Here is a 19,733-nt window from a genome sequence, read left to right as displayed (position 1 = left end):
TCTCTTTTTTGGATTTCTATAGTTTTCTCAATAGAACTCTTAGAGAAAAATTATTTCATTGAATGTCCTGATTTCTAGAAATATTTTCTTTGTTTCCATTTTGTAATAGCATCTTAATTTCTTCAAAAATAATCATAATCATTTCCCCTTTGGACCATCTCCCTAGTCTGAGCCACCAGGGAAGTCCTAGGAATCCACATTAACAATTAAATAATCATGCTATTTTCAAGCCCTGTCCAGTCATGTGTACCATCAATCACTGAACTTGTGTTAAGATCCAAACCTCAAACCACATTCTCTTGCACACAGTGTGAGCAAACCTAATATATTATTCAAAAGGCAGGTGTTTCTGTCTTCTGAGAGGATTTTACTCACCCCATGTCTTCAGTCACTCCTCTGTAGGGTTCAGAAAAAGTAACCGTTCACATGTCTGTGGTGTGGCAGACTGGGCCAACCAACCGTCCTTTCAGATGCAGATTTTTGCTTTTCCTCTCTCCTTCACTATCTGAATGTTGAGACTTCATCATGAAACTTCAGATGGGAATTGAAGGAGATGTAGGCAGTCAGGCTCATCTATATCTTTTCTATTTAAACATAGATTTCTACTCTACATTCCAAATGTATAATGTGGCAGATTAACAAGTTCATGATGAGCAGTTAAAGTCATAATATCTCTGGGTTTTCAAGAACTAGACTTTAGTCTCTTTGATGTCTTAGCATCAAGCCATGAACTGATTTTAAAATATGTCAGTACAATGTATACCTATTTGGTATATGCTGTCTATAATATTCAGTTCAGTTCAGTTGCTCAGTCGTGTCCAACTCTTTGTGACCCCATGAACCGCAGCACGCCAGGCCTCCCTGTCCATCACCAACTCCTGGAGTCCAACCAAACCCATGTCCATTGAGTCAGTGATGCCGTCCAACCACCTTATCCTCTGTCGTCCCCTTCTTCTCCTGCCCCCAATCCCTCCCAGCTTCACGGTCTTTTCCAATGAGTTAGCTCTCCGCATCAGGTGGTCAAAGTATTGGAGTTTCAGTTTCAACATCAGTCCTTCCAATGTACACCCAGGACTGATTTTCTTTAGGATGGACTGGTTGGATCTCCTTACAGTCCAAGGGACTCTCAAGGGTCTTCTCCAACACCACAGTTCAAAAGCATCAATTCTTTGGCTCTTAGCTTTCTTTATAGTCCAACTCTCACATCCATACATGACCACTGGAATAACCATAGCCTTGACTAGACGGATCTTTGTTGGCAAAGTAATGTCTCTGCTTTTTAATATGCTGTCTAGGTTGGTCATAATTTTCCTTCCAAGGAGCAAGTGTCTTTTCATTTCATGCCTGCAATCACCATCTGCAGTGATTTTGGAGCACCCCCAAAATAAAATCTGAAACTGTTTCCACTGTTTCCCCATCTATTTCCCATGAAGTGATGGGGCCGGATGCCATAATCTTTAGTTTTCTGAATGTTGAGCTTTAAGCCAACTTTTTCACTCTTCTCTTTCACTTTCACCAAGAGGCTCTTTAGTTCTTCTTCACTTTCTGCGATAAGGGTGGTGTCACCTGCATATCTGAGGTTATTGATATTTCTCCTGGCAATCTTGATTCCAGCTTGTGCTTCCTCTAGCCCAGCATTTCTCATGATGTACTCTGCATATAAGCCAAATAAACAGGGTGACAGTATACAGCTTTGATGTACTCTTTTTCCTATTTGGAACCAGTGTCTTGTTCCATGTCCAGTTCTAACTGTTGTTTCCTCACCTGCATACAGGTTTCTCAGGAAGCAGGTCAGGTGGTCTAGTATTCCCATCTGTTTCAGAATTTTCCACAGTTTATTGTGATCCACGCTGTCAAAAGCTTTGGCATAGTCAATAAAGCAGAAATAGATGTTTTTCTGGAACTCTCTTGCTTTTTCAATGATCCAGCAGATGTCAAATTGATCTCTGGTTCCTCTGCCTTTTCTAAAACCAGCTTGAACATCTGGAAGTTCACGGTTCACATATTGCTAAAGCCTGGCTTGGAGAATTTTGAGCATTAATTTACTAGCGTGTGAGATGAGTGCAATTGTGTGGTAGTTTGAGCATTCTTTGGCATTACCTTTCTTTGGCATTGGAATGAAAACTGACCTTTTCCAGTCCTGTGGCCACTGCTGAGTTTTCCAAATATGCTGGCATATTGAATGTAGCACTTTCACAGCATCATCTTTCAGGATTTGAAAGAGCTCAACTGGAATTCCATCACCTCCACTAGCTTTGTTCATAGCGATGCTTCCTAAGGCCCACTTGACTTCACATTCCAGGATGTCTGGTTCTAGGTGAGTGATCACATCATCAGGATTATCTGGGTCATGAAGATCTTTTTTGTACAGTTCTTCTGTATATTCTTGTCACCTCTTCTTAATATCTTCTGCATCTGTTAGGTCCCTACCATTCCTGTCTTTTATTGAGCCCATCTTGTCTGTAATATTAAAAGAGGCTAACTAAGGGTTGTGCCATATTACTCTGTAGTGGGTAGTACAAGTTATAGCAATGTATCTTTCAATTTAGAGGAAAAACTCAACATGCATATTCTAGTAATTCATTGTTGCATAAAATGCCACCTCAAAATCTAATGACTTAAAGTAGCAAAAGTAAGCTAATTCACTTAGGAATTTGCAATCTGAACAAAACTCAAAGGATGGAATGAGTGGCTTATCACTAATCCACATGAAATGAGATAGAGTGGCTTATCTAGGGTAAGAAAGAACCACTTGTAACCATAAATTCATGGTTACCATGGGGGAAGGATGGGGAGAAGGGATAGTTAGGAAGTTTGGAATGGACAGGTACAAACTGCTTTATTTAAAATGCATAACCATCAAGTCCCTACTGTATAGCACAGGAAACCTTGTTCAATGTTATGCAACAGTCTGGGTGGGAGGGGAGTTTGGGGAAAATAGATTAATGTGTATGTTTGGTTGAGTCCCTTCATTGTCCACCTGAAACTATCACAACATTGTAAATCGGCTATCAGTTCAGTTCAGTTCAGTCAATCAGTCATGTCTGAATCTTTGTGACCCCATAGACTGCAGCATTTCAGGTTTCCCTGTCTATCACCAACTCCCGGAACTTGCTTAAACTCATGTCCCACAAGTTGGTGATGTCATCCAACCAATTCATCCTCTGTGATCCCCTTCTCCTCCTGTTTTCAATTTTTCCCAGCATCAGGGTAATTTCCAATGAGTCAGTTCTTCATATCAAGTGTCCAAAGTACTGTAGTTTCAACTTCAGCATCAGTTCTTCCAAAGAATATGCAGGGTTGATTTCCTTTAGGATTGGCTGGTTTGATCTCCTTGCTGTCCAAGGGACTCTCAAAAGTCTTCTCCAATACCACAGTTCAAAAGCAATCAATTCTTGCACACTCAACTTTCTTTAAGGTCCAACTCTCACATCCGTACATGACTACTGGAAGAACCATAGCTTTGACTAGGCGGACCACTGTTGGCAAAGCAATATCTGTGGTTTTTAATATGCTGTCTGGGTTGTTCACAGCTTTTCTTCCAAGGAGCAAACGTCTTTTAATTTCATACTATACTCCATGATTTTGTATAATCAGCTATATTCCAGTATAAAATTTAAAAAAAAATAAAGAAAGAAAGAACAAGTTTTAAGCTGGTTCACAAATATTGCAGACAAGTTGGTCCTGGCTAGGGCTGGGAATTCAGATATAGCCATCAAAGTTTGCTTAGGCTTCCTCAAAAAAGTGTGAATTGCCTACCAGATAGAATTTCTCTCCTCTGTATTGCCTGCCAACGAAGGAGACACAGGAGAACCAAGTTCAGTCACTGCATGGGGAAGATCCTCTAGAGGAGGAAATGGCATCCCATTACAGGATTCTTGCCTGAGAAATCCCATAGTTAGAGGAGCCTGGTGGGCTACAGTCCATGGGGTTGCAAAGAATTGGCCATGACTAAGCAACTGAGCATAGCACAGCACATTATATCATCTTAGTATGACCATTCTGTTCCATTCTCTATTACCCAGTGATTATCTGGCTGTATTTACAGATCTTTTAATAATAAAACACTCTTTTTATGAGTCTGTTTCTGTGGTTTACTGAGATAATTATACCTAGATTTTTTCCTGTTGGCTAATTACTGCTACTTTAACTCTACATCTCCTGAATCCCATTATTTCCACAAAATCAGGGAAAGCAATTGCAGCATTCATCACCATTAACTTGAATCTACAAAGGACAAGCACCACAAATTATTTAATGGATACCAGTGTCCCCTCACTAATCAATTCTTGATGTCTTACTTGGGCTAGTGGTACTAGTGGTAAAAAACAAAACAAAACAAAAAACCTCACCTCCCAATGCAAAAGACAAGAGACACGGGTTTGATCCCTGGGTTGAGAAGATCCCCTGGAAGAGGGCATGAAAATGTAGTTCAGTATTCTTGCCTGGAAAATTCCATGGACAGAGAAAACCAAAGAGCTACAATTCATGCTGTCACAAAGCATCAGACATAACAGTACATGCAAGCACAGTGTATTTGTTACTTAAAGAAGACTCCCATTCTTCCTGGGTGGTATGGATAACAAGTTTACAAAAATGATCCATTATTATATGATCATCCCCAAAGCCAGAAAACCACAGTTTGCCACGGAATTTCTGGCCTTTCAACTTAACTAATAGTCATTTTTAGGTCCAGGCTTTAATTAGCCAACTTTTGTGTGTGTTTGTGTTCAGTTGCTCATGTATGTTGGACTCTTCGCGGCCCCATGGACTGTAGCCTTCCAGTCTCCTCTCCCATGTGATTTTCTATGCAAGAATAATGGAGTGAGGTGCCATTTCCTCCTCCAAGGGATTTTCCCAATCTGGATCAACACAAGTCTCTTGGGTCTCCTGAATTGGCCCATGGATTCTTTACCACTAGCATCACCTGGAAGCCTAGCAGATTATAAGCAATACTTCCAGATCCATGGATCATCACATGAAACCCTCAATCTAGGATGATGATAACTATAATGTCATTTGGCCTAATTTAGCTTTAAATTTTATTCCTTGACTTAGGAATTCTCAGACTTCTACCAATAAAGGAAAAGGAGAACCTGAAATATTTTTTATTGTACAAGCAAGCTATGGAACAATGCACTAAGTCGCTTCAGTCCTGTTCAACTCTTTGAAACCCTATGGATTGTAACCCAACAGGCTCTTCTGTCTGAGGGGTTCTTCAGGCAAGAATACTGGAATGGGTTGTCATTTCCTTCTCCAGGGGATCTTCCCAACCCAGGAATCAAACCTGTGTCTCTTACATCTTCTGCACTGACAGGTGGGTTCTTTATGACTAGCACCACCTGGGAAGCTAGGTATATGCACACATAAAAAGACTTACTTCTCCATCTGAATGTTGTGTGTCTAGCACAACAAGACAAGAGGTAATATGGGATCATGGGGATTAGTCCTGAGAAGAAGAAGGATTTTAAGTCTCAGCTAATAGATTTTTGCCTTTTTTTTTTTTTTTAAATGCATATGAAGGCTAATTACCTCAGAAACTAAGGCATCAGCTTTCTCCAAAGCAAGGGAGTTTCAGGAGAATTTGATTATTCAGATTTCCCAGTCTGTATCATGTGTGGCTAAATATCCCAATCCTATATCTTACTATATCTTAAGGTTTTACTCTTTCCCCTTTAGTACCCTTTCCTTTGCCTAAGAGACTTTTTAATAGTGAATTTAATGAAATTACAATTTCATAATCCATACAATCAGGCTCTGGTCTTGATTATTAGTCAAGTCTACCCAGAGAGAAATACAGCTTGGTCGAGTGAAATTTTTAAAACTGAGAAACATGGCTGAGTTTTACCACAAATCCTTAAATTCATTTTAGTTGTCTTGAGGAAGAGGTTTCTCTGCCCAAACTACATAAGTGACTTTTATTTATGAAAGTAATGTGTCAAGAGTATAAAACCAATCTATACCTAATAATGAACTTTGTATAATAGAGCCAGATGACAATATCTTCTTCAAAAATATTCCATTAAAATTTGAAAAGTGTTTTGTATAATGTAGAATTCTAAGGCTTTGGTTGTTTACTTTATATCTTCTAAAACCATTATTGTCTAGCTTATTTGGAAAATGTTTGCCACTCCTGGATAAGAAGGATTATTCAAATGGGGGATAAATACTTATGAACACCACACTTCATCTATTTAAAGTGTACAGTTTAATGGATTTTGACATTTGTGTACACGCATGACATAATTAGCACAACCAAGAAGTAAAACAAAACCAACAGAAAAAAAAATTGTTTTTAGATCTTTGCAGTTCATCTCATCCAGTTCTCCTGCTCCAGAGAACCTGAATCTACCTGAATGAAAAAAGATACGTTTGCATCCTGTAGCATTTTGTGTAAATAGAATACATGTTAACTTCTTTGACAGCATGTTAATTTTCAAATGTGTTCATGTTGTTGCACAGATGTAGTAGTTTATCCCTTCTTATTGCTGAGTAGCCTTTTATCGTATGACTGTATGACATTTTGTTTATCCATTCACCTGTTGATAGACATTTGGTTTATTTGCTGTTTGAGACTATTACAAGTGAAGCTGCTATGAACATTCATGTACAGCTTGTGTATGAAAATGAGTGAAATGATTGGTAACATGGTCACTGCTCAGTTGAGAGAAGCAAAACCTGTCAGATATTTTCTTTGAGATTTACGAAGCACTTTATTTAAAACCCCAACCAGTGTTTTCCAATGTGCTATCTTAGGCCATGAGCATTAGACTTCTCTTATTACTTGTTGAAAAATTTTGGATTACAAATCAAACCCAATAAGCAGAATTATGATTAGAATTTGTAGAATAATCTGCACTTTAAAAACTGTCCAAGTGAATCTACCTTACCCTAAAACTTAGGAACTATTAACATATGAGAACTATTAATGTGTATGTGTGCATACTTAGTCGTGTCTCTGTGCGACCTCATGGACTGTAGCCCAACAGGCTCCTCTGTCCATGGAATTTTCCAGGCAAAAATACTGGAGTGGGTTGCCATTTCCTCCTCCATAGAACTATTAATAGAGACACTTTAAGGCTTACTGTTAAGTCATGCTGACCTGCACACAGCAGCATAAGTGGCTTGTTCCTACATAGAACTGCTTTCTGGAAATACATTTTGCAAGAGTGCAATTGAACTCAATTAGCAATATTATAACTATTCATAGGATACTTGATTGTATTTATTATAAGAATGTTGTTGAATATATCATATAAAATTACAAGGATTTTATTTAATTTATTAAGGGTGTATCCAGTATTAACTGTCTCAGGTATTAGTAAAAGATAAAATTCTTATTTTTTTGAAAGAAAAAAAAAGCCTAAAAAAATTAAATTTACAGATACAACTGAAACTGCACCTATATAAGAAAAATTAACCACACATGGATTTCCAGCAGAGGGAAGTTTATGAATTTCAAAAAATGAAGAAACTCAATGAAAAGAGAAATGTAGAAGAATTTGTTGTTCTATTTTCCTCTCCCTTGGCAAGCTGATTTGCTGAAAACTATCAAGAAGAGCAGTTTTCCCTGGAGCAAACTGACTCAGTTATAAGGGAAAGTAATTTCAGTTATTTATAGGTTTTCACAGAAACCTTGTGAATTCTATATTGTCTTGTTTTTCTCTGGGTAATGGTGTTGTTTTTCCTTCTGTTGGCATCTCCACCTCACTTAAGCCCAGAATTGCCCTATTTCCCCTGCTAGAATTTTTTTGTGGACTGGTATATTAATTTTATAAACAAGTTGTGAATTTTGAGACTTCTTCATGTAAGTAACATACAAGTTACAAGTTCTGAAAGTTGTAGCTGAGCATAATTCTCTTTGGGCTATCAAAACCAGAAAGCTACAAGCTAATTTTGCTTTCAAAAATAAGAACTGTACCCAATTTATTGCACACATTTCAGTGTTCAGGCCCTTACTGATTAATAGAACTCTATTGTTTCTATCCTGACAACTCTTTGTTCCTATAATAGATTCATTTTTGTAGCCTACCACAAATTCTTTTGGAAAAATGGGAAATATTTTTTAACGCTTCATAGCTCAAAATGTATCACTATTAGTAGCATTTTCTCTTCAGTGGACTTTTCCTTAAACCAGATGCATATATGACCAAGTAAATATCTTGGCCTCATGCACTTAATTCTGTGTGCCTGACATAACTGAGATAAAGATATCAAAGAATTCTCTGCTTTCTAAATAATAAAACCATCACTGAAATAGAGAGCATAGAAAGTGTCAAAATGTAGATCATTCCTTTAGAGAAAACATTCTAAAATTAAATAGAATATTCGCTACTAGCAATAATTTTGAAATTTTCATAATAATACCTTAGTGCTATCCACTTATTCCAAGCCCAATCTTAAGAAAAACTTTGATTAAAATTCCCCCAACCTACTTTGAAATCTAACATGTAATCAGTATTCATCCTGAAGGCCTACAATTTGCTTCAGAGATTCCACAGAGCTTGCCAAAGCATTCTTATAACTCTTCTCATGCATTAGTTATGAATACTTCAATTTAAAGAATAACACATCTCTTCTTTCAGTGTTTGGTACTGGAATATTTCTCTCTATGTCTTTTAGCATCTTTCTCTTCTCTCTCTCTCTCTCTCTCTCTCTCAGGACCTAAAACAGAAAAAGGAAGCATCCTTTTGTTGACAGAATAAGATAATGTTTTACTTAGATCACTCTAGTCAAAGGACAGGACTGTGTATTACAGTGCATACCACACTCAGAAAGAAGGAAACTGTCACCAAAAATGAAAATGTTTTATATGATGGTTTCTCTCTGGTTAACCTATATTCTTACTAAGCAAAAGAAGAATACTCAGATCCCATTGTTTTTAAGGGATTGAGTTCCATAAGGGCTTCCCAGGTGGTACTAGTGGTAAGGAACCTGCCAGTCAATGCAGGAGACATAAGAGACAAGAGTTTGATTCCTGGGTCTGGAAGATCCCCTGGAGGAGGTCATGGCAACCCACTCTAGTATACTTGCCTGGAAATACCCTGGAGAGAGGAGCCTGGTGGGCTACGGTCCATAGGGTCGCAAAGAGTGGGACATGACTGAAGCATGCATGTATGCTTAGTGTAAACTTAACATGCATACATGCACACAGGAGTTCAATAAACAATTCATTTCTGGTCTGCCAGCTATAGATTCATGTCAATACCCTTATATCTTTTACAGAGAGATGGTCCTAAAATTTGATGATAGAATGCCTTAAAAAGGCATTCTGCTTTTAGAAAGACCCTGGTAAACTCAGTAATTCATAAAGTTACCCATCCTTGTGTCTGATTTAAAAATCAGTTGTGTAGTTCTATTTTTCACATGCCACAAAAATTCCAATGATGAGTAATAAGGTAGAATTACCATTTTCAGTGTATTTCAACAAGCTTCCCACATTGTTCACCAAAAGAAATCAGGCATGATTTATCATTTCGATCTGCAGACGAGACTCAAATTACTCACTTTACTATTCAATGTATGAACTGCTTTTATTTCCATGGGAATAGCTGACAATGGACTCTGCATTTATCTCCCTTTTAGTGTCATCTTATGCAATGCTAATTTGATGTGATTTAAGTCATATTTAGTTTTTTAAAATTAATTTTGAAAAAAATTAAGCATCTTTATTTTGATTGTGTGTATGTGTGTACTCAGTCACTTGGTTATGTTTGACTCTTTGCAACCCCATGGACTGAAGCCTGCCAGGCTGCTCTGTCCATGGAATTTTCTAGGCAAGAATACTGGAGAGGGTTTCCATTTCCTACTCCAGGGGATCTCCCTGACCCAGGGATTGAACTAGAGTCTCTTGTTTCTCCCCAGTTGGCAGCAGTTTCTTTACCACTTCACCACTTGGTCTGTAATTGCATGCCCAGAAAAGTTACTGAAACCTTTAATTTTTAATTTAATTTTTAAAAACTTATAATTTTAAATGCTTTATTTTTAAACATTTAATGCTTATAATTTTTAATAACTTTGAAGGAATGAGAACGTTTCCACAGTAATGTAACACTCGGGCTAGGTAAATGAATGAATGTCTTCCAAACTGTTCCATTGACAAATGATTTTCATTAACAACTTGCAGACAAGCCAAACCAAGATCTATTCATTCTGTCTTTAATTATTAGACATCATTTAGCATACACATGTTTATGTATTCATGTAGATGTTAAAATACACCTATATATATATATATGTGTGTGCATATATATACATACAACTATAATAAACACTATACTTATCAATTAAAACTAAACTTTTAAAATAATTGAATTAGTTGGATAGGAATTCAAGTAGCCTTTTCCAATATTATATCACTGCTGACTCCATCCCTGTTAGAATGTGGTGTTTTCCAAAATTTATTAAATTATGTGAAGCTCCATGAAATTGTTGTAATTTATGAAAATGCATCATGGTTTTATTCTGGATATTTGAGTTGTAGAGTAATTACTACTGATGTCTTAAAACCATTAGCTATTTTTCCTTTTCATTTTAACTATTCCTAAATTGAAGTCAACTTTTAAAATGCTAATCTGTTATCTAAAGAAGTGTATGCCTTCCTGCCGGCCAAGTTATTTCAGTCATGTCTATCTTTTTGTGACCCTATGGACCATACTCTTAGCGACCTTATGGACCATAGCCTGCCAGGCTCCTCTGTCCATGGGGAGTCTCCAGGCAAAAATACTGGAGTATGTTGCCTTGCCTTCCTCCAGGGATCTTCCTGACCCAGCAATTGAACCTATGTCTCATATCTCCTGCATTGACAGAAAAAAGTATGAGGTGCTTTACTCATTAGAACATTTTAAAGCAAATTATCACACAAATGAATATACTTTTTTATTCTAAATGCATAGCAAAATACTGGTGATTAGCTGATACTTCATAAACGCATAATATATGGCTATGTATTACATGGATAAATCATTAAATAAATGAGATCATAAAGTATCAGTACTTTTTTTTTCATTTATTTTTATTAGTTGGAGGCTAATTACAATATTGTAGTGTTTTTTGCCATACATTGACATGAATCAGCCATGGATTTACATGTGTACCCCATTCTGATCCCCCCTCCCGCCTCCTTCCCCATCCCATCCCTCTGGGTCTTCCCAGTGCACCAGCCCTGAGCACTTGTCTCATGCATCCAACCTGGGCTGGTGATCTGTTTCACCCTTGATAGTATACTTGTTTCATTGCTATTCTCTCAGAACATCCCACCCTCGCCTTATCTCACAAAGTCCAAAAGTCTGTTCTGTACATCTGTGTCTCTTTTTCTGTTTTGCATATAGGGTTATCATTACCATCTTTTTAAATTCTGTAGTTAGTATACTGTATTGGTGTTTATCTTTCTGGCTTACTTCACTCTGTATAATGGGCTCCAGTTTCATCCATCTCATTAGAACTGGTTCAAATGAATTCTTTTTAATGGCTGAGTAATATTCCATTGTGTATATGTACCACAGCTTCTTTATCCATTCGCCTGCTGATAGGCATCTAGGTTGCTTCCATGTCCTGGCTATTATAAACAGTGCTGCAATGAACATTGGGGTGCACGTGTTTCTTTCAGTTCTGGTTTCCTCAGTGCGTATGCCCAGGAGTGGGATTGCTGGGTCATATGGCAGGTCTATTTCCAGTTTTCAAGGAATCTCCACACTGTTCTCCATAGTGGCTGTACTAGTTTGCATTCCCACCAACAGTGTAAGAGGGTTCCCTTTTCTCCACACCCTCTCCAGCATTTATTACTTGTAGATTTTTGGATAGCAGCCCTTCTGACTGGCGTGTGATGGTACCTTATTGAGGGCTTGATCTGCATTTCTCTGATAATGAGTGATGTTGAGCATCTTTTCATGTATTTGTTAGCCATCTGTATGTCTTCTTTGGAGAAATGTCTGTTTAGTTCTTTGTCCCATTTTTTGATTGGGTCATTTATTTTTCTGGAATTAAGCTGCAGGAGTTGCTTGTATATTTTTGAGGTTAATCCTTTGTCTGTTTGCTATTATTTTCTCCCATTCTGAAGGCTGTCTTTTCATCTTGCTTATAGTTTCCTTTCTTGTGCAGAAGCTTTTAAGTTTAATCAGGTCCCATTTGTTTATTTTTACTTTTATTTAAAATATTCTGGGAGGTGGGTCATAGAGGATCCTGCTGTGATTTATGTCAGAGAGTGTTTTGCCTATGCTCTCCTCTAGGAGTTTTATAGTTTCTGGTCTTACATTTAGATCTTTAATCTATTTTGAGCTTATTTTTGTGTATGGTGTTAGAAAGTGTTCTAGTTTCATTCTTTTACAAGTGGTTGACCAGTTTTCCCAGCACCACTTGTTAAAGAGGTTGTCTTTTTTTCCATTGTGTATCCTTGCCTCCTTTGTGGAAGATAAGTTGTCAATAGGTTCGTAGACTTATCTCTGGGCTTTCTATTCTGTTCCATTGATCTTTATTTCTGTCTTTGTGCCAGTACCATACTGTCTTGATGACTGTGGCTTTGTAGTAGAGTCTGAAGTCAGGCAGGTGGATTCCTCCACTTCCATTCTTCTTTCTCAAGACTGCTTTGGCTATTCAAGGTTTTTTTGTATTTCCATACAAATTGTGAAATTATTTTCTCTAATTCTGTGAAAAATACCGTTGGTAGCTTGATAGGGATTGCATTGAATCTATAGATTGCTTTGGGTAGTATAATCATTTTCACAATATTGATTCTTCCAATCCATGAACACAGTATATTTCTCTATCTATTTGTGTCCTCTTTGATTTCTTTCATCAGTGTTTTATAGTTTTCTATATATAGGTCTTTTGTTTCTTCAGGTAGATATACTCCTAAGTATTTTATTCTTTTTGTTGCAATGGTGAATGGTACTGTTTCCTTAATTTCTCTTTCTGTTTTTTCATTGTTAGTGTATAGGAATGAAAGGGATTTCTGTGTGTTAATTTTACATCCTGCAACTTTACTATATTCATTGATTAGCTCTAGTAATTTTCTGGTAGAGTCTGTAGGGTTTTCTAGGGAGAGGATCATGTCATCTGCAAACAGTGAAAGTTTTGCTTCTTCTTTTCCTATCTGGATTCCTTTTATTTCTTTTTCTGCTCTGATTGCTGTGGCCAACACTTCCAAAACTATGCTGAATAGTAGTGGTGAGAGTGGGCACCCTTGTCTTGTTCCTGACTTTAAGGGAAATGCTTTCAATTTTTTACCATTGAGGATAATGTTTGCTGTGGGTTTGTCATATATAGCTTTTATTATGTTGAGGTATGTTCCTTCTATTCCTGATTTCTTAAGAGTTTTTATCATAAATGGATGTTGAATTTTGTATCAATACTTTCTAAGAGCAAGTAATAACAATGCTCTCTATATCCTCAAGTGAGAAAAGAGAGAAAAAGCCCATAGCCTTGTCTATCAAATATTTTAGATTAATGTCTGTTAGGTGTTTATTGCAGTGACAGAATTAAGCTATCCTGATATATATACAAATTAAATTAGGGAAGAGTATTTGCTATTCACAAAACCTTACATGTTAAGCCAGCTTAACATGTTACTATTTTTTTGCCCTTAGAGACATGTCAAATGATTATTTGATAAAATCAACACATTTCTAAAGATTCAGGTGTGTAGGACAAGGGTAGAATGCAAAATAAGACCTATTAGATGAAGTTGGAAAGTAGAGAAGATAACCATGCCAAAAGGTGAAGTGAAATAAAGCAAAGATCATGAGCTAAAACTTAGGAGTTTTATCACTCAAGATGCCATGTTTTCCACCGATTACAAAATATGAGGGAATAAAGAGCCCTAGGGAAGAAAATGTTTCAAATTTGTTGAGAAAAATAATTTTTTTCCCCTTAACTTTTCATTAGCTTCAAGAATAAACTAAATTAGACGTTCTTTCACAGAGTCTTCAGAGATTTATTTCTGCCAATGTATATAAAAAGTCAAGGACATGCTAAATATTTAGTGAAGCTAAGTTTTATTTTGGATAAAATATATGAAATTAAGGAATATCAGAAAAATTCTAAAACAGTTGAGTCAAATGCAGATATTGCATGGATATTTAAATGGGAAATTTCAATGTAAAAGTAATTCTTCAATGAAAGGATTATGTTATAATTAAAGGACACTTCACTTTTGTCCATATGTATAATTTGAACAGTAGTAGTAAAATAACACCTAACACTGCCTTGATTCTCAGTGGATAAAAATGAAACAAAAATTTTGAAGATGTTCAGATATTTACCTATGTTGAAAGAATGGTTAACTGTCAAATGAGATTCATTGACATTTTCACACCAGACTTCACTGGTGATTCAAATGAAACAGGCAAACAGCAAACACAGAGGAAATTTTCTTTCTCTGGGGGAATTAAAGATGTCTGATGAAACTTCTAAGAATGTCTCTTATGCCTCATCAAAACAGGCTGTGGTTTCCTATTAATAGAAGAACTTTTTGAGCAATGGGCCACAGGTAAAAAGCTATTTCGATCTCAAAGCTTCTTTTATATATATTCAGTTACTTAAACAGAACATGCTTGTGTTCAGTTCAGATCAGTTCAATCGTTCAGTCGTGTCCAACTCTTTGCGACCCCATGAATCGCAGCACACCAGGCCTCCCTGTCCATCACAAACTCCCGGAGTTTACTCAAACTCATGCCCATCGAGTCGGTGATACCATCAAGCCATCTCATCCTCTGTCATCCCCTTCTCCTCCTGCCCACAATCCCTCCCAGCATCAGGGTCTTTTCCAACGAGTCAGCTCTTCGCATAAGGTGGCCAAAGTACTGGAGTTTCAGCTTCAGCATCAATCCTTCCAATGAACATCCAGGACTTATCTCCTTCAGGATGGACTGGTTGGATCTCCTTGAAGTCCAAGGGACTCTCAAGAGTCTTCTCCAACACCACAGTTCAAAAGCATCAATTTTTCGGTGCTCAGCTTTCTTCACAGTCCAACTCTCACATCCATACATGACCACTGGAAAAACCATAGCTTTGACCAGATGGACCTTTGTTGGCAAAGTAATGTCTCTGCTTTTTAATATGCTATCTAGGTTGGTCTGCACTCCAATCTCTAGTCAGTCATGCCTCATAAATCTGTAACTTCTAAGTTTACATTAAACATTATTTATGGACTACATGGGGGTTTCCCTAGTGGCTCAGGGGTAAAGAATCCACATGCCAACGCAGGCCGCAGGAGATGCAGGTTCTATCCCTGAGTCAAGAAAATCCTCTGGAGGAGGGCATGGAAACCCACTCCAGTATTCTTGCCTGGAGAATTCCATGAACAGATGAGCCTGGAAGGCTACAGTCCATAGGGTCGCAGTCAGACAGGACTGAAGTGACTGAACACATGCATAGACTAGATATATTCAGCTAAAAGCATCTTATAGATAGAAGCTCCCAGTATTTTCTAATAGCAAACACCACTAGCATTTTTTATATAGATATATACTTAGGATCATTCATTACCTCCATCTAACTAGTAAACAGGGAATGTTACAGACTTACAGTGAAAACTCTCTTCCTATCAATGTTTCAGTTGTAATAAAGTCAATTCAATAAATTGTTATCAAGTCAGTCCAATGCGTCAAACATCGTTGACTTTCTCTTTCCCTGTTCTAGCTTTTCATAAAATTTCTCAGGCTTGTCCAGGGAAATGTACAGATCTAGTTATTCATTTTATCCAACTTCAACTAGTCCTTCATTTGTATTGAATGATCCTATGTTGACACCCAATCCTAAGTCTAAATGCCAACAATGACTCTCTAATTTACAAATAAAATAGGTTTTTCTAAGTTGTTGTTCTTCCCAAACTTGTCACTGAAAAAAGAAAATGTCATTTTTACTGGGTTTTATTGCATATCATGTTTGTCCTGGGACTAGCCCAAGTAGCTCAAATGGTAAAGAATTTGCCTGCAATGCAGGGGACCTGGGTTGGGAAGATCCCCTGGAGAAGGGCATGGAAACCCACTCCAGTATTTTTGCCCGGAGAATTTCATGGACAGAGAAGCCTGGTGGGCTACAGTCCAGGGAGTCCAAGGAGTCAGACATGACTGAGAGAATAACACTACTACTACTATTCTATGTTTCCAGTAACTTTGCTACTATTTTCTTCTATATCCTGTAACCTCTCACACTTACTCACCCTCAGCAGACACTAGAGAAAGACTTACTATCTGTGGATCATGATCCTATCCCCATGTCAGCTACAAATTGGCATTTGCCATCAACCTCTACAAAGACTGAATCACATGCTGATGCAGCTGTTGGTTTTCAACAACCACAGAAAAGAGTTCAGGGTGAAGAGCCTTCCTGATTTCTCATCCTGTGGGCCCTCCATCTTCAAGGCAATGACAGTGCATCAAATCCCTCTTTTACTTTGATGTTCTCTTTTGCTACCAGCTAGAGTAAATTCTATTTTTAGAAGAATTTAGCTAGTTGACTTGGGACCACCTAGATTATTTGAGTACTAATTGGTCAACTATCCTGTGTCTTTATTTTGTAGTTATTTAGTTCCTGAGTTGTGCATGATTCCTTGCAATCCCATGAACTGCAGCATGCCAGGCTTTCCTGTCTTTCACCACCTCCCAGAGTTTGCTCAAACTCATGTCCAGTGAGTCACTGATGCTATATAACCATCTCATCCTCTGCCACCTCCTTCTCCTTTTGCATTCAATCTTTCCCAGCACCAGGGTCTTTTCCAATGAGTTGGCTCTTCACATCAGATGTCCAAAATATTGGACAACTTCAGCTTCAGAATCAGTCCTTCCAATGAATATTCATGGTTGATTTCCTTTAAGATTGACTGGTTTGATCTCCTTGGAGACCAAGGGATCCTTGAGAGTCTTTTCCAGTACTGCAATTGAAAAGCATCAATTCTTTGGCTCTCAGGCTTCTTTATGGTCCTACACTCACATTAGTACATGACTACAAGAAAAACCATAACTTGGACTAGATGGATCTTTGTTGGAAAAGTGATAAATTTGCTTTTTAATAACAGACTTGTTCCAAATAGGAAAAGGAACACATCAACGCTGTGTATTGTCACCCTACTTATTTAACTTATATGCAGAGTACATCATGAGAAACGCTGGGCTGGAAGAAGCACAAGCAGGAATCAAGATTTCCAGGAGAAATATCAATCACCTCAGATATGCAGATGACACCACCCTTATGGCAGAAAGTGAAGAGGAACTAAAAAGCCTCTTGATGAAAGTGAAAGAGGAGAGTGAAAAAGTTGGCTTAAAGCTCAACATTCAGAAAACTAAGATTATGGCATCTGGTCCCATCACTGCATGGTAAATAGATGGGGAAACAGTGGAAACAGTGGCTGACTTTATTTTGGGGGGCTCCAAAATGACTGCAGATGGTGATTGCCGCCATGAAATTAAAAGATGCTTACTCCTTGGAAGGAAAGTTATGACCAAACTAGATAGTAAATTAAAAAGCAGAGAAATTACTTTGCCAACAAAGATTCATCTGGTCAAGGCTATGGTTTTTCCAGTGGTCATGTATGGATGTGAGAGGGACTGTGAAGAAAGCTGAGTGCAGAAAAATTGATGCTTTTGAACTGTGGTGTTGGAGAAGACTCTTGAGAGTCCCTTGGACTGCAAGGAGATCCAGCCAGTCCATCCTAAAGGAGATCAGTCCTGGGTGCTCATTGGAAGGACTGATGCTGAAGCTGAAACTCCAATCCTTTGGCCACCTCATGCAAAGAGTTGACTCATTGGAAAACACCCTGATGCTGGGAGGGATTGTGGGCAGGAAGAGGAGGGGACAACAGAGGATGAGATGGCTTGATGGCATCACCGACTCAATTGACATGAATTTGGATAAACTCCAGGAGTTGGTGATGGACAGGGAGGCCTGGCGTGCTGCTCTTCAGGGGGTTGCAAAGAGTTGGATACAACTGAGCAACTGAACTGAACTGAACTGAACCCTGTCTCTTTTTGTCATAGCTTTCCTTCCAAGGAACAAGCATCTTTTTATTTTAAGACTGCAGTCAGTGTCCACAGTGATTTTGGGAGCCCATTGAAAGAAAATCTGTCGCTGTTTCCACATTTTCCCTATCTATTTGCCATGATGTGATGGTGCCAGATGCCATGATCATAGTTTTTTGAAATTTGAGTTTTAGGTCAGCTTTTTCACTCTTCTCTTTCATCCTCATTAAGATACTCTTTAGTTCCTCTTCATTTTCTGCCATTAGAGTAGTATCATTTGCATATCTGAGATTGGTGATATTTGTCCTAGCAATCTTAATTCCAACTTGTAATTCGTCCAGCTCAACATTTTGTATGATGTATTCTGCATACAAGTCAAATGAACAGGGTGACAAAATACAGCCTTGTCATATTCCTTTCCCAATTTTGACCAGTCAGTTGTTACATGTAAGGTTTTAAGAGACTTTCTCCTGAGAGTCCCTTGGACTGCAAGGAGATCAAATCAGTCAATCCTAAAGGAAATCAGTCCTGAATATTCATTGGAAGGACTGATGCTGGAGGTGAAGCTCCAATACTTTGGCCACCTGATGTGAAGAACTGACTCATTTGAAAAGACCCTGATGCTGGGAAAGAGTGAAGGCAGGAGGAGAAGGGGATGACAGAATGGGATGGTTGGATGGCATCACCAACTCGATGGACATGAGTTTGAACAAGCTCTGGGATTTGATGATGGACAGGGAAGCCTGGCATGCTACAGTCCATGGGGTGGCAAAGAGTTGGGCACAACTGAGCAACTGAACTAAACTGGCTGAAGGTTCTAACCATTACTTCTTGACCCGCATACAGCTCTTTTAGGGGACAGGTAAGGTAGTCTGGTAGTCCCATCTGTTTAAGAATTTTCCAGTTTGTTGTGATCCACACAGTCAAAAGCTTTCACATAGTGATTGAAGCTGATGTTATTGTTTGTTTGTTCTTTTCTGGAATTCCCTTCTTTCTTTGTGATCCAATGGATGTTGGCAATTTGATCTCTGGTTACCCTGCCTTTTCTAAATCCAGCTTGAACATCTGGAAGTTCTTAGTTCACATACTTTTGAACTCTAATTTGAAGGATTTTGAACCTAACCTTACTAGCATGTGAAATGCGTGCAAATGTCCAGTAGTTGAAACATTTTTTGGCACTGTCTTTCTTCAGGACTGGAAAGAAAACTGAACTTTTCTAGTCCTTTGTCCACTGCTAAGCTTTCCAAATTTGCTGACATATTGAGTGCATCACTTTAACAACATCATCTTTCAGGATTTCAGGTTCTTACTCAATATTGTACTTTACAGATTAGACTTTAACTTTCACCACCAGACACATCTACAATAGAAGATCATTTCCTTTTTGGCCCAGTTCCTTCATTCTTTCTGGAGCAATTAATACTTGTCTCCCACTCTTCCCCAGTACCATATTGGACACTTTCCAACCTGGGTGCTCATCTTCCTGTGTCATATCCTTTTGTCTTTTCATACTGTTCATGGGGTTCTTGTGGCAAGAATGGAATGATCTGCTATTCCCTCCTCTAATGGATCACATTTTGTCAGAACTCTCCTCTATGATCCATCCATCTTGAATGGTCCTACATGGCATGGATCATAGCTTCATTGATTTAAGCAAGCCCCTTGTCACAACAAGGCTTTGATCCATGAAAGGGTATCTTTATTTACATCTGTCAAATCATGTTATAGGAGCACTTAGTTTCATGTTTGAGTAAATAAACAAGTGTCAGGAATCTTGGA

Source organism: Cervus elaphus, chromosome 25 (genome assembly GCF_910594005.1).
Source record: "Cervus elaphus chromosome 25, mCerEla1.1, whole genome shotgun sequence".
NCBI lineage: Eukaryota > Metazoa > Chordata > Mammalia > Artiodactyla > Cervidae > Cervus > Cervus elaphus.
This window is presented reverse-complemented; position numbering follows the sequence as displayed.